Below are 15,066 nucleotides of genomic sequence, written 5' to 3' on the forward strand. Positions count from 1 at the left end.
ATCTCTAGCGAAAATAGGTCAGATAATATCAAGTATTATATTATATTAATAAATAAATATCAAATATTTCATACTTAAATAATTATCGTGTATTCTTATTATTAATTAATTATTTATTTATAATTAATATTCATTATATTAATATGTCATCACTCTATATATGTCACATAAAACCAGTCCAAAATGGTTGCAATCACCAAAAGTTAAAATTTAAATTATATAGAGGTTAATTCTTAATGGCCACTATTGTCAAACGTTTCCATTAATGCCTCTCTCTCCCTCTCTCTCATGCCACACCCTTGTTTCTTTACTTTTGATTTTTTTTTTTTTTTTAATAGACATGGGTTGATTAATTTCCATTGAAAAATAAAGAAAAAAAAAAAGGTGCTACCAATTATAATATTTTTAACTGCGCTACAATGCCTCTAAATTAGTACTTGAAAGATGCAGAAAATATTTCATATTAAAAGTTAAAAAGAGTGATTCAATTTACATTTTCCTTTTATTTCTTAATTATTTTTCTTAAAAATTAAGCATATTGAAAGGATCTTAATTTTATTAAAGCAATTAATCTAATCAGACAGTGACGCTTCATGATTTATTAATAGTGATTTGAATTTTAAAATTATGTCACAAGTAAAGTTTTCTTTTGAATTTTTTAATTGCAGCATGAAATGTTTGCTTTTACAAATTACAACAATAATTAGGCTGAATTATTAAATTTAATTTTTTTAAATAATTAACTTATAATAATAATAAAAGAGGCATACTAAAAGAAAAAAAGACAAACTTTTTATTAATTGAAAATCATATTAAACGTTCTAATTTTATATTACATACCTCAACGTTTAAAATTTGAAGTAATTATAATTCAAAAATTGAGTATAATTAGATTCTGAAAATTGAGTATATAATTCAAAATTAAAATGTTTGTATACAATTGAAAATTAATGAAATATTTATTTTTTATTCAATTAATGGTAACAAAAAAAAAAAGCCTAAAAAAGTGAGCCATTAAATATTCTATACTTTTGACCAAATGGATACCTATGGATACGTATTAATATTGATATTGTTTAATTTTATTTAATATGGTGATTAAAGAAATATTAATTACATGACGAACTCATATTCGAGTAATCACTTTCATTTCTGCTATTGACATTAGGCTTTAAAAACTAAAAAGCGATGGCTCCACCGCTAAAGTGTAAAGTGAGTACGCACTTGCTAGATTAGTTTAATAGGAATGTATTTGATGGGAACAAAGCATAGGATTTGTATTTGTTTAGGATTTTAAGAGGCCAAGCACTATTTTGTGATAATAATTGGTCCATATCTATCCCAATTTTCTCTTTTAAACTGGATAATCAAATCTTTAATCTATATACATAATCTCCTTATATTTATGCTCCATGCCAATTTTAATTTTTTTATTATTTCTTTATGTACCTAATTAATTTTTAGGGCTTTTTTTCTACATTTTTATATTTATACTTTGTTGCCATTAATATTTTGAAGAAAGTATAATTTTTTTTTATATATAATTTTGTAATTTTAATACATAAGCTATATACAATTTAAAGTAGATTCACATCGAAATTTTAAAGATATCTCTCGATTTTCTCTCTCTCTAAGTTTAGAGGGGGAACTTTTCTCTCCAAAGTTTTTTGTTTATTCAAAAGCCTAAGTCTTCTTCTTCTGCCATTTAAGTGGTCACCTCTGCCCCTCTTGGGCAGGGGCTGGCCTTCCTTCCTCTGGCTAGGAGAGTGGGTATCTCCTTCCCCACCTTTGGACAGGGTGTAAATATTTTCTTTGGGTGTTCGTTTGGTTGTAGGCTGTTCTTAAAAAGAGAAGGAGTGCCAAGGACCTGCATGTGCTTCTCCCTTTATCTTAAACCTTCAGCAAGGGATGAAGCTCTGTTTATTGTGGTTATTTATCTATGCTTACATCTAATCTTTGGGTTTTGTGTGGTTAGGTACCTCATAGAGACATAACGATGCCACATCTAATTTGTGAGCATCCAGTCTCTCAACTGGCTATAGGAGATTGAGAGAGCCAAAAGGAGCTCTATCTAACACCCATTGATTGCTATGTTCTTCTGATCGGTGCTCTGCATATCCCGTTTGAACCACTGATCTTAGGCTCTAACTAAGTTTGAGTTGAGATTTGTTGTGGGGAAGAGTGTTTGATACACCTCACTAGGTTTCTTTTTGTCCTGATGAAAGCCTCTCCTTGTGTGTTTCTACCGTTTCTTTTTCAACTTTGGCCACCATCTCATCATGTTGTCAATGGATTATTTCTGCTCTGTTGCGATTGCACTATGAGTTTCTAAGAGTTGTGTTGCTTTCGGGTTTAGGGATCTGCATGAATGTATGGGTTTAATTCTTGTGGATCAAGTGGTGTGTAGATAGGGCCCATTGCTTGTAAACCTTTATTTATTGTGCTAATATGTAACAGGCATTGAAGCCTTTTTATATTAATGAATTACTCTCTATCTTTGAAAAAAAAAAATGAAGTATGCAATTTTTTGTTACAATTTAAAATTTATAATTTTGAGCCATTAATACTTAAATTTTTATTATTTAAAATACTAATGTAAAAATTTTTATTATTTAAAATACTAATGTAATACATAAAGAATACTTTTCTCATAGGTACATAAAAAATTTTTATGTAATGAAATAAAAAAAAAAATTGGAGAAATGATGGAAGTAGGATCTAAATGAATCAAGCCAAATCCAGACTTGATTTATCAAATTTTTTTTCAGCTTGAGCTGAGCTCGAGCTTGTCACACCTTACCCCTCTGTAAGGCATAACATGATCTCGTAGTATACCTAATGAATTACCGAACTTCACCTACCGATAACCCATTAGATACATTACAAGGGACTTTAAAACAATTTTCTTACTTTTTGAAAGTGGTGAGCATTTCTAGTAGGCATTAAAAACATTTAATTAAAGTTTAAAAGTTATGTAAAATTTTTATCCATTTTTATTTTTCCGTAAATTTTAAAAAAATTTCGGCAAAGTGCCGGCTGTAATTGAGAAAAACAAAAAATTTTACATGTAGAAAACATTTCTAATATAACACTTCATCAAATCACAACCACCATTAAAATTCAAGTCAACATAATTTTCTCCAATCTCCACAATTTAAATCAATTTTCAACTCAAATATTTCAGAAATAATACTAAATAGTTTTCATTCACATTTCATTCAAGAAACATTAATTTACATTTATCAGTCTAAATTACATCAGAAAATCCAAAATAACATTATTACAAAAATTGTACAATTGCTCATGACCAATTTGCAAATGTACATGCAGTCAATTACATCAAAATAAACATGTACAATCAGGATATAAAATTACACCCGACAAAAGGTCCAGAAGTAGCTCTGAAATCTCAGCAGCTCACTCCGCTGCTCTACTGGTCTCTTTATCTGCGACAGTAATAAACGGTCATCGCTGAGTACTATGACTCAATGGTGCACAACATACTAAAATAAAATCTTATGCATAAATCAAATCATATTTATTCTAATATGGTACTGAAAATGAAAACAAATACAAAACACAATTTATAATTTTAGTCAAGACAGTCTCATTTCGGAAGTCCCAAAATAGATTTTACAAAAACACACAGTTATATCATGCCATCAGTATAATGTTCATCTCAATAGCCGGAGGCTTATGAAGAATCTCAAGGCTAGCTAGCTCAAACTATGGGTACCCATTCAATTTCTTCCTCTACTGGCACATACCTCAACACTTAAGCCAGAGAGCAAATTTTAAATTCAAAACTAATTCCTCTCACTAGGCATGCTAGTGAGGCATTCAGAAAAATGGTCATGACACTGTGGTTTCAAAACTATCTTAATATTTTATTAAACATTTATTGACAATTCAAATACATACAATTAAATTTCCAACAATTGAAGTCAAAAGCATAATATTCATTTTATTCACAAATTTGCAATAAAAATAAATCACAATTTATTCATCAAAACAAATTATCAATGAGAATTTACAGAAAAATTTTATGTTGTACACAAATCTCTTGTGAGTCGCCTCTAGGCCTTGACTCGATGTCTCGGGTTCTTTCCCGGTATTCTTTTCAACTGAAACGCACAATTTTACAGTAGTTCAATATCATAACGTATAGTAAATTCAATCATAAATTCACAATTACTTATGTCTAGCTCTAATATGTTTGATTTAACGTTCTTTGAATTTTGCATTGTGATGTTACTATTCATGACACTATTCAAGTTAAATTATTGACTTTCTTATGCTTAATATGTATGGGAATTTCAATCACACACATACCACATTTTGGTTACCAAATTTGTTAGTTTTAGTTGCCCTTTCAATTTTTAGGTCTCCTAATTGCATTTTCAAATTTTTAGGTTTGATGTCCTATTTTGCACTGTTCTATTTATCAAGTTGCTGTGGAAATTTAACAAAGTGTTCTTCATAAAAATTGTTCTTTATTATCTTATCTTTAATTCTCTTTTTGAATGACTCCATTTGGAGTTTTGTAGCCCAAGATATGACCATTTGAACATGGCTGGCCAGGTTAGCCTAACCCATATTTCTAGGCACCTACTTTGGTTCTGGCAGTTTTGGATCTATAAATTTGGGTGGCAAAATGACTTAGTTATGGGCAGAATTTGGGTTTGTGTTCTTCATAAAAGTTGTAGTGCTATGTCATACATTTATAATGCCATAAAAATAAGGTCATTTGGACCTGTGTAGCCCAAGTTATGGCCAAATGAACAAATACTATTTATTTGGTCATTTTGATACAATTGCAGTGCACTACACCCAGGTTTGACCTAATTGTACACTATGTTAATGTTATTTTTTGGGCATAATTTCTAAATAAAAAATGTGCCATTATGTGTCTGTTTTTATTCCCAATTAGCCTTACACCAATTGGGTTGGTAAATTTTCAATTTTAGTCCCTGAAAAGGACCTAGGTCAAGCTGCCAGAATAGTGACCCTAACCAATCCGAATTGCAATTTCATTATAACAATTCAAACACACCACAAATGATCCCAATTGACCATTTTCAACCTCAATTAAGGTCATTAGCATCAGTTGACCATTTTCTCAATTTTTCTCAAATTTTCAAGAGGGTTAAAAACCTTAATTTTTGAATTTGTTCAATTCACCTCAAATTCACTACATAAATCACTTAGTCCACCTTAATTAAGCTTAATTTCCTGCCTAATTTAACTTGAGCATACTAAACCCTACGGATCCTAACTTGATCGAAATTGGTGGGGGTTTTTAACATGGTATTTTTGTTTCAATTTTCACAATTAACTACTAAATCAAAGTACCTAATTATGAGTTTAAAGATAGAAAAGGAGAAATCAAACTAACCTCTTGGTAGCTATTTCACTATTTCAATTTCCACTTTCTTTTTGAATTTTTCTTCCTCCACTCCTCTTGCTAAAGCTTGATTGGAGATTTTAACTAAGAAATTTAGGGATTTATGGGTTAATTTTTGGATTACTCAAGCTCAAAATTGAGCTTTAATGGAGGTTTTAGAGTGAGGAGAGAGAGATGGGAGGTGGACGGCATATGGGATGGGAGAAAAAGAAATGAAATTCTTTTAATTTTTTTTATGTTTTTATGTGTTTATTAATTGTATTTGACTTAGTCAAAAATTGAGAAAATTAAAATTGAATTATGATGTCATATGTGAGGTAAGGTGATGATATAATAAAGCCAATTTTCCTTTCTTCTTTTTTTTCCTTAGTTTTTCAATAGTTCTTTAATTTAATTGTAACAACCCAGAAAATTAAAAAAAATATATATATATATATTTTGAAGAATGGGACTGGCGTGTGACAGTGGGTTTCCCACTGTCACAGCAGCCTTTTTATTTAAAAAAAAAAAATAATAATAATAATAATTTCAAAAACGGGAGGAGGAAAACCCCCCCCCCCCCCATTTCTCTTCTTTCCCTCTCCTTCCCTTCCTTCTTCTTCTTCCTTTCTCCGGTGACCGACCGGCAACGTCCCAAGCAGCTCCCCACCGGCCGGCGACCCTCCGGCGACGTCCAGGACCACCAGAAACGGCGGCAAGAGAGGAAGAGGAGAGAGAAAACGCGCGCACAGTGGGCAGCGGCTTTCCGGCGCGATTCCGGCTTCGTCCGACGTCCGATCGAGGCGATTCCGGTGGCGTTGGAAAGCTTGTTCCGAGAGCTTTCTTTTGACACCAATTTTGAAGCAAATGGAGGTCGGATGAGTGAGATATGGAGAAGAGAAGTTTCGGGTTTTTCAAGCTTTTTCGTCAGATCTACGACGATCCGACCGTTGGATCGACGATCCGAGACCACATATGGACTGAGGAAGAGGAGAGGAACATGGTGGTATGATCAGATCCGGCAAATGTCGCCGGTGACCGGCGGCCGGCCACCGTGCGCGGTGGTGCCGGCGGTGGCTCCGGTGAGCTATGGAGATGGTTCAACTTCCAGAGGCTTCCTCATAAATTTTTGGAATTTTTGAGACACAGATAAACTTCGGGTAAGACAATTCTTATTATTTCTCTGTCTGTGGAGCATAAATACAGTGTTTCTTAAACAGGAAAAATTGGAGAAAAATTCTAAGAAAAATATATGATGAAAGTAAAATTATTTGGAGATATTCTATGGTGTTAGTTGAATTTTTGGGTGATCGTAGAACATTTTTTGAGAAATATGGATGGATTTTAGTTATATTTTTAGCATATGGGCATATAAGATTAATTGAAATTAAGATAATTAAATTTTATATAATTGGTTGGAGCTTGAGGATGGAGGTTTAAATATGTGAATATTTAATTGGGTTGAATTAGGAATATGTTAGCTGTTGGAAACTTATGGAATCGAGTAAAATTCTTGAATAAAATATTCATGGGTAATTAGAAAATTACAATTCATTTTGCAATAGCCTTATAATATTATTAAGGACCGCGGGGCAAAATTTTAGAATTTTTAGAGCTTGTTTGAGTGGATTTTTGAAAAATGTCAATTATAGGGACTAAAACGTAATTTTTAAGATTTTGAGTATTGTCCGATTTGGAGGGCCCAGGAGGGGCCATGTGATATTGATGAGATGTGATTGTGGAAATTGAGAATTTAGAAGTGTTATTTGAGCCTTTTTGCAGGTTGGGTAGGTTCCAGGTATAGGGGAAACTCTGCCGGATTTCCGGCATGAATTAGGCTGTCTATTGCCTCTTTAGAGTTTTATTCTAACTTAGTACTAATAAATTTATAATTTAATTATTAGGTGATCGAGATCAGCTATTTTCTCAAATCAATGACCACAATAGTCATCGATGTACTGTGAGTAAAATATTAATTTTAATTGTAATTTCGATATTATTATATGTTCAGCATGCCCATGCATCACTTATATGCATATATTTATGTAGTTAAACTCTAGGCACGAATTATGTTGCATTCATAGCGTTAATGTGCCATGAGTGTTGTTGTGGTAATTTGGAGCAGCAGCGTGTGCGTGCGCGTGCGTGTGATGTGGTGTGGACTATGGATAGGACGGGGTAGTCACGGCTTGAGTTCTTCTGGGACCCGTTCCTTCGAGGGGTAGTCACGGCTTGAGTTCTTCTGGGACCTCGATTTGGTTTATTAAGCGAAAGTCCGGCTTGAGTTCTTCGCTGGCACCAGGTTGGATTTAAGAGAGCTGTATAGGGGATCAGCTCCCAATATATTATGATTGATGCTACAGGGTGTGTGAGTGCTCCAAATTACCTTTTTGATGCTATGATGTGAATTTATTGCTGATGTTGCATTTCATTCCACAGGTTGCATGAGTTTTAGATAGTTATAGAGATTATGGTTAAAATTGATATTTTACTCTCTGAGTCGAACGCTCACTCCTGTTCAAAAATTTTTACAGGCCACAGGAGGATATTTTGTTCTGGGTTAACCTGCTTTTCTACCTCGCAGGTTGTTTATCAATATTTGTGTAATTTTAATTACTCCTAGAATTTCCGCATGTGTTAGCAGTAATTATTTGAATTTGGTCTGTAATATTATTATCATGTTGGACCTGTAAACTAAATATGCTATGCATGTTTGATGGATTGGATGAGGGAGCTGAGCTCCCATTTATTTTATGTTGATGAGTATGTGGAGGGTGAGCTGAGCTCCCCAAATGACTATATATTGTGTTTACAGGTCGGGTGAGTTGAAAACTCCCCGTTGGTAAATCCATTTTATGGCCGGACTCTGTCCGTTTGTTTTCTTGAAATTGGGCCCAAATGGGCCTTAGAGTTGGGTAAATGAATAGTTAAGGCTTACTACGGGCCTCGGGGGCTTTAGGCTGGCCCAGGTCCTAGTGCCGGTCCGGCCCATAGGTTGGGTCGTGACAAATGTGGTATCAGAGCTTAGGCTCTAGATTCATGGGAAATAATATAATTAGGAGTGTAAAAGGAGTCTTGTTAGGATGTTACATGCGGAGTATAGGATTCTGTTTTGTCTTTTCTGTATCTTTGTTTCTAGATTCTGCGTTATACCTCGGGAAATATAAAAGTTCCTCAATTAGTGTCTTGATTTTCGTGGAGTACATAGAAATGTGAAATAGAGTTAGTAGACATATGAGGTCTATCATGAGGATACGTACTCCAAGAAATGCTATGTTTCTGTCTGTATGGGTTTAAATGGTGTGCCCATTTCGTGCAAGGCACGAATACATAAAGGTGAGTCTTGAAAGTCTGATTGCCTAGATAAGGATGAGGATACCATCTGGCGATCATCGATGATGACCCAGTCAGAATAAGTTTGTGATAATAAAAGATTCAAGAGAGATAAAAAATTGGGAGACCTAGTCTGTCAGGACGTATCGTAGTAACTATACAATGTTCTCGATATCCGCTCGTAGTGCAGATTCTGATGCCGACATGGGATTATTGTGTAGAGCTGCGTACTTCCCTGTAGTGCTTATGATGAGGATGTTGCAGTGCACTGCTTTGGTACTGAATACCGCAATGCGAGTTCTATATCTGCAGAGGAGTTGGAAACTCTTGATTAGGGGTCTAGAGTTAGAATATTGAAAGGTCACAGTTGGGTGATAACTAGAGTCAGTGACTCAGTTACCCTAGCATGAGCTAGAGTTACAGTAAAAGTTGCTATCAGACCAGAGGTTTCAGACTAGTTGCAAAGTAAAAAAAGTGACACCTATTGAGTGAGACCATCTAGTCTTCGGTATGGAATTTTGGATGATTTTTGCAGAATGACAGACGTTTTGCTTAGAACTTAGTGAGAATAGAATACCTTGTGTGTATTAGCAAGATGTAAAGTGCAACCCTACTACCTAGGGAAGGTCGAAACTATGAATTGAGGATTCACAGAGATATGATATGATAGGAGAGTCATTAATTTGACATGGTTTGGGCAAGGTGGTAAATGTAGTACCTTTGTTGCAGCAAGTTAGGGTGTAGTCCTATCTTTTCAGAAGGGATCGAAAGTTATTACTAATAATGGTGACCAACCAAATAGTGCCCCAGATGGGACTGTAGAGTGTGGTAGAGAGTAATTGGCTTGGGTATCCTGCAGAGGATACAAGTTCCATTATAGGAATCATATATAATCAGATCACGATGGATGTAAATCCTTTGAATTGGATGACGGGTTTGGGTGCCCGGAATCTTGAGTTTTGGCTAATTGAGTAAACATAGAAAATAATAATAATAATAAATAAAAATTACTGCAGAATCAGTTCTCGAGGTAGTAAGGGTATTATGTAAGCTAAAGGATAAGAATAGAAATCATACGATAAAAGTATGACTGTAATTTCCTGAGTTCCTTTCTAACTTCATATTTTTCAAAACAATAATATAATCTAATTATAATAGTATTAAGAGTAATAAATTAGCGAAGATAAATCATAGAAGGCCAATGGATAAAGAAAGTGCAGAATAAAAGTTTGGACAATTGATTGCAGATGCAATATAATTTAAATGCCAGTGGGAGTACTAGCTAGAGTGATCAAAGGACCAAATCTGAGTAGCACAGATATGTGATAATGTGGTAGAGACTCTGGAAGATATAGTTAGCAGGTACAGCTGTCATGTTAGGAAGAAGAATGGAACCAGGGATAGAATAGTCAAGTTCTATTTTGGGTAAGACAAAGGAAATAAATGAAAGGACAACCTGAAGGACGCGTAATAAAAGGAACAAGTTAAGATATAGAGTAGGCTAAGTGTTATTATTGGCAAGGTGAATGACAATGATGGAGAACCCAAAATGGGACCATATTAGTGAGAACAGTGATGGAGGTATGGAATACAATAATAATGAGTAAATGCTTGAAGGTGTGCGATGGTATTGCGGACTACCTAATTAGGTAGAGAAAAAGAAGTTAGTAAATAGTAAGTTGAATAAAAGTTAATCTAAGGGATCAAATAAGTATGATGAGAGGAAAAGAATGATAGATAATGACACAGAGGCTTTAGGTTAGACTTTTGAGATAGTGAGAAGGTAGTTAGAGGTTCGTTATGAATGTCAGGCAAACGTCTTTAGTGTGATCAACAGAATCACTTTGTAGTGAAGCAATAACGACAGGACAATAGTAGGGGTAGAACGAAAAGTGACAAGTCTGGGTGGTTATAAATCACTAGAAAGTTCAAGGATCAAATTAATGACCATAGATGAGGGTGAAATTGGTGTTGGAAGAATTTATTAGTGTGAGAAATCTTTCAGGAATCAACAAAAGTTTAGGGCACAATATAAACTATGATAGATATGAATCATAGGTCGAGTATAAGTAAAGTTAATAAATTATAAAATATTATGTCAAGAAGGAAAATGGTACGGTAAAGGGTTAATGCAGATGATACCTTATAGGTAGAGCACAATTGTGCTAGGAGATGATGAAATTTGAAGAGAAAGACTAAGAAACATAGGTTAAACATTATTATATGGACAATTGGGCATAGTTGAATATAAGAGGATATTTTTCTTTCTTTTCAAGTTTAGCTTGTGCTTTTGATTCTAAAAGGTTATATAAGGAACAGAGACTGAGTCAAGGAGACCTAGTTATTTGAGAGTTTAGTAGGCACCAATTCATATACAATTTCGTGATATGAGAATGACAGTAAGTACGTACCTAGTGTTAAATATGAAATGACAATCAGAATAGTGATAGGAGTCAAAAGGAGTTAGCTACCAAGGCTTGCCACCGTTTTGAACTATGAGCTAGAGGAAGTACTATTTATGGATGAGTTTCAATAGATGAAATTGTTGCTGGTGGATAATTTGAGGTTGAGGTTTAGAAAGCTATATGCAGTATATGTGATTATATTAAGGAGAATGAACACATGAAGTATTTTGTTTAGAATTAAGGCATGGTATACATTTTCCACAGCTGTGTTAGTTCAGATGGAACTTATAGTTTCAAGGGCTCCTATCCATCCAGGAGGAGCAATTTCCTACTGAGGCTAGTGGGGAATGATAATGTTCTGATAGTTAAGTTGGATAAAGGGGATACAAAAAGAATTTTCTATGGTTAATTATAAGTGTTACAAAAGGTGAAGAATGTGCTGGCAGGAGTAAGCCGTAAGGTTAGAATTTTCGAAGTAATGGAACTAGTAATCAAGATAAGACTAAGAAATAAAATGAAAGTTAAAGTTAATGATGGGATGGATATCCTTGAAGGAAAAAGGGGTAATGGTGAAATAGGACTAAAAATTAAGGAATAAGTATAGCAGGTTGAAAAGATATCAACAATACCAAAAATAGGAAAAGGGAAGTGGATAAGATGCAAAGGATACGAAGAAAGCTCGATAGAGCCAGTTATAATGATGAGGATAAGGAGGAATAGGTATGCTAGGAACACACTAAGGGATGTTTAAAATAAGTTATTATGAGATGATAGATTAAAGAAGTAGTGGAGCCTCGATCTGAGTGCCAATGTGTCAGAAGTAGGCCACATACTAAGAAGCTATAGGAAGAAGTCTAGATATTTCCATTCCAGAGAAGGAGTGGGAATTGATAAAGTTGCATGGATTGAGTTGTCAGGAAAATAAACACGTTTGTCATATAAGAGAGGAGACTCTACCTGACTAGTTACATAAGATGAACAGAGGTTGGTCTAAGTACCTTAGTAATGACACAAAAGAGATTAAAAATTTAAAGTATCATGGGAGTGAGAAGATTTATAGGTATTAACCACTGAGGTCATAAGAAGAGTAAAGATCTCGAACAAGATGCCTAGATTAGGTGCTACAGGAAAGCTACTCATAGGATACCATGGAATAAGGAACATAAGTTATGTCATTGGGGAAAACAGAGATTATTAAAACAAAGGAATGATGACTGAAGTCACCAAGAGACACGTTAGGGCGTAATAAAAGTGAGGTAAGCGCCAAGGTTAATTAAAGTTATCAGATATCAAGTCGAGAGTAATAGAGTTATAATGAATACCTGAAGTGTCAGAAGAATGGTCAATGAATAGCCAAGAGATAAGAGCATCTCTAGAAATAGATGATGACAAATAGGACACTATAGTAGAATCAGAGAACAGTAGAATGTCATATATAATATACGAAGAGTTCGAAGAATAAATGTTTTACCAATATCTGCATAGCTGGAGGAGTAATGATTGCACTTATTTCGATAATATTCTTTTCCATATCTCTTGTTTATTCGAAAATTCGAGGACGAATTTTCGAATAGGGGGGAAGAATGTAACAACCCAGAAAATTAAAAAAAAAAAAAAATATATATATATATATATATATATATATATATATATATATATATATATATATATATATATTTTGAAGATTGGGACTGGCATGTGACAGTGGGTTTCCCACTGTCACAGCAGCCTTTTTATTTAAAAAAAAAAAATAATAATAATAATTTCAAAAACGGGAGGAGGAAACCCCCCCCCCCCCCCATTTCTCTTCTTTCCCTCTCCTTCCCTTCCTTCTTCTTCTTCCTTTCTCCGGTGACCGACCGGCGACGTCCCAAGCAGCTCCCCACCGGCCGGCGACCCTCCGGCGACATCCAGGACCACCAGAAACGGCGGCAAGAGAGGAAGAGGAGAGAGAAAACGCGCCGCGATGGGCGGCTTTCCGGCGCGATTCCGGCTTCGTCCGACGTCTGATCGAGGCGATTCCGGTGGCGTTGGAAAGCTTATTCCGAGAGCTTTCTTTTGACACCAATTTTGAAGCAAATGGAGGTCGGATGAGTGAGATATGGAGGAGAGAAGTTTCGGGTTTTTCAAGCTTTTTCGTCAGATCTACGACGATCCGAGACCACATATGGACTGAGGAAGAGGAGAGGAACATGGTGGTATGATCAGATCCGGCAAATGTCGCCGGTGACCGGCGGCGTGCGGTGGTGGTGCGTGATGGCTCCGGTGAGCTATGGAGATGGTTCAACTTCCAGAGGCTTCCTCATAAATTTTTGGAATTTTTGAGACACAGATAAACTTCGGATAAGACAATTCTTATTATTTCTCTGTCTGTGGAGCATAAATACAATGTTTCTTAAACAGGAAAAATTGGAGAAAAATTCTAAGAAAAATATATGATGAAAGTAAAATTATTTGGAGATATTCTATGGTGTTAGTTGAATTTTTGGGTGATCGTAAAACATTTTTTGAGAAATATGGATGGATTTTAGTTATATTTTTAGCATGTGGGCATATAAGATTAATTGAAATTAAGATAATTAAATTTTATATAATTGGTTGGAGCTTGAGGATGGAGGTTTAAATATGTTAATATTTAATTGGGTTGAATTAGGAATATGTTAGCTGTTGGAAACTTATGGAATCGAGTAAAATTCTTGAATAAAATATTCATGGGTAATTAGAAAATTACAATTCATTTTGCAATAGCCTTATAATATTATTAAGGACCGCGGGGCAAAATTTTAGAATTTTTAGAGCTTGTTTGAGTGGATTTTTGAAAAATGTCAATTATAGGGACTAAAACGTAATTTTTAAGATTTTGAGTATTGTCCGATTTGGAGGGCCCAGGAGGGGCCATGTGATATTGATGAGATGTGATTGTGGAAATTGAGAATTTAGAAGTGTTATTTGAGCCTTTTTGCAGGTTGGGTAGGTTCCAGGTATAGGGGAAACTCTGCCGGATTTCCGGCATGAATTAGGCTGTCTATTGCCTCTTTAGAGTTTTATTCTAACTTAGTACTAATAAATTTATAATTTAATTATTAGGTGATCGAGATCAGCTATTTTTCTGCGTCCAGCAGCCACAATAGTCATCGGTGTACTGTGAGTAAAATATTAATTTTAATTGTAATTTCGATATTATTATATGTTCAGCATGCCCATGCATCACTTATATGCATATATTTATGTAGTTAAACTCTAGGCACGAATTATGTTGCATTCATAACTGTTAATGTGCCATGAGTGTTGTTGTGGTAATTTGGAGCAGTGTGCGTGCGTTGGCGTGCGTGTGATGTGGTGTGGACTATGGATAGGACGGGGTAGTCACGGCTTGAGTTCTTGGCGGGACCGTTCCTTGAGGGTAGTCACGGCTTGAGTTCTTATTTGGGACCCTCGATTTTGTTTATTAAGAGAAAGTCCGTCTTGAGTTCTTCTGGGGCTCCAGTTTGGATTTAAGAGAGCTGTATAGGGGATCAGCTCCCAATATATTATGATTGATGCTACAGGGTGTGTGAGTGCTCCAAATTACCTTTTTGATGCTATGATGTGAATTTATTGCTGATGTTGCATTTCATTCCACAGGTTGCATGAGTTTTAGATAGTTATAGAGATTATGGTTAAAATTGATATTTTACTCTCTGAGTCTAACGCTAACTCATGTTCAAAAATTTTCTGAGCCACAGGAGGATATTTTGTTCTGGGTTAACCTGCTTTTCTACCTCGCAGGTTGTTTATCAATATTTGTGTAATTTTAATTACTCTTAGAATTTCCGCATGTGTTAGCAGTAATTATTTGAATTTGGTCTGTAATATTATTATCATGTTGGACCTGTAAACTAAATATGCTATGCATGTTTGATGGATTGGATGAGGGAGCTGAGCTCCCATTTATTTTATGTTGAT

The sequence above is a fragment of the Hevea brasiliensis genome, chromosome 9 (genome assembly GCF_030052815.1).
Source record: "Hevea brasiliensis isolate MT/VB/25A 57/8 chromosome 9, ASM3005281v1, whole genome shotgun sequence".
In the NCBI taxonomy this organism is placed as follows: Eukaryota; Viridiplantae; Streptophyta; class Magnoliopsida; order Malpighiales; family Euphorbiaceae; genus Hevea; species Hevea brasiliensis.